Genomic DNA, 2,301 nt, shown 5'->3' with positions numbered 1-2,301 from the left:
CATCTGCAGAGGTTCAACCCCCCAGAATTAAATTCCTTCTCGGAGTAACGGAAAATGCGCTACCAACTTGCGGACTGATTTACTTGCACATGTTTGGAACAGAAATCCCATTCCATATCGTAGACGGGGAATTGCCCGTAGACGGAAGTGGTATCCTGGGTCAGGAATTCCTCATAGCTGAGAAAGTCGACATTCGATATGCACAGCGGAATATCACCACCATTAAGGGACCCTGCAACCCCATTCCATGGTATGAGTATCATAGACCTAATGACTCTACCTTAATACCCCCAAGGACAAGAATGGTCATCGAAATTCCAATTGGCAACCCCGAAATCAGAGTAGGCTATCTGCCCAGGGTGGATACACTAGACGGAGTATTCTTGGGAGAAGCAGTAGTCCAAGTGGAAAACAACGCAGCCACAGCCATGGTAATCAACACTACAGAAGAACCAGTCCAACTACACCTAGCTCCACAACAGCTTGAACCGTTCGACGAACGTACAGTATCTCCATTAGAAGATCCACTGCCAGACGAAACCTGCATAGCCTCCTGCAACTTAAGTCTACTCCTCGGCGAGGAACAACAGCTAGACGACAGGGTTGCTGAAATTTTGAAAGCTTTGCCTGAGCAGGACCTCAAAACATTCGAACGAAGGCAAGTCATCCAACTGATAGAGCGATTCCCAGATGTGTTCCACCTGCCAGGAGATGATCTGGGTCACGCCAAGGATTTTACATGTAAAATCCGTATGACGGACGAGGTCCCCATCTTCAGATGGCAGTACAAATATCCTCAGCAACACCGAGAGGAAATCAATAAACAAATTAAGTTAATGAAGGAACAAGATATTATCAAGGACTCGGAATCGCCCTATAACGCACCGTTGTGGATCGTCCCCAAGAAATGCGATTCTCAAGGAAGAAAACGTTGGAGGCTCATAATAGACTTTAGAGCACTAAACCAAAAAACCATCGGAGATTCTTACCCCCTACCTGACATTACTACGATCTTGTCACAGTTGGGTGGAGCAAGATACTTCAGCGTATTCGATCTCGCCAGCGGATTCCACCAAATCAAGATGGACGAGAGAGACGGGGAGAAAACCGCCTTTACTGGCCCGGAAGGTCACTATGAATACACCAGAATGCCATTTGGTCTGAAGAACTCCCCCCCTATTTTCCAACGAATGATGGACCAAGTCCTCGCAGGCTTAAAGGGCACCGAATTATATGTCTACCTGGATGATATAGTCATCTACTCAAAGACCCAAGAAGACCATGTCAACCGGCTCAACAACTTCTTTAGCCGCCTCAGACAGAGTGGACTGTCCCTCCAACCGGACAAGTGCAGTTTCTTCAGAAGGGAAGTTGCTTATCTGGGCCACGTCATCGATAAAGAAGGCATTCACCCAGATCCAAAGAAAGTCAAGGCCTTGAGGGAAATGCCGGCACCAACCAACCAACATGGGATTCAGAGATTTCTAGGCTTCAGTAATTATTACCGAAGATTTGTAAAAGACTATGCGGAAAAATCCAAAAGCCTCACCAACCTCTTGAGAAAAGACACGAAATTCAGGTGGGACGAGGAGCACGAAAAGGCTTTCGAGGATCTGAAGAAGGCAATTACGGAAGACTCTCTGTTATTTCACCCTGATATGAGCGAATCGTTCATTGTCAATGTTTCGGCAACATCCAAGGGAATAGGAGCAATTTTAAGTCAGAAGGACGACGAAGGAGACGAACACCCCATCCTATCTGCTTCCAGAACCCTTAGAGATGCAGAAACCAGGTATACACCGGCAGAGATCGATTGCCTAGCAGTTGTGTATGCCCTAAACCAGGCATGGGCAAAGTCGGACCCTCGGGAGCCGGAGCCATAAAACCCTATTAGACCCCTTACTAGAAATACAATATCCCAATTGCGTGAACGTTGCGTATTAACAAAAATTAAAAATCTTTTCAACAGTGTTTTTTCAATTAATTCGCTGCCGAACTATTCAATTCGGAGTGATTTATTCAACGGAATTTTATGCGCAAGTTGATATAGGAAAAAATGATTAACTGATATTTTTTAACAATGCAAAATACAGCAAGAAAAATATTCCTATTTTTCGTTCGAACAGTCAAATTTTTGCGTGTTGACTGACGCAACGATACCCTCACTCTGATCCAAGCATCGTGGTCTCGCCCCTCTGCGACTACCTGCACAGTACAATAGGACTCCTTCTTTTATAGTCATTGGCCTAATTGGGGTTGGGAGCTAGGTGAGCCAAATGAGCGCACTTTGCCCATGCCTGC

The sequence above is a fragment of the Fopius arisanus genome, unplaced genomic scaffold, assembly GCF_000806365.1.
Source record: "Fopius arisanus strain USDA-PBARC FA_bdor unplaced genomic scaffold, ASM80636v1 scaffold00409, whole genome shotgun sequence".
In the NCBI taxonomy this organism is placed as follows: Eukaryota; Metazoa; Arthropoda; class Insecta; order Hymenoptera; family Braconidae; genus Fopius; species Fopius arisanus.
The sequence above is the reverse complement of the archived record's forward strand: the minus strand, read 5'-3'. Positions refer to the sequence as shown.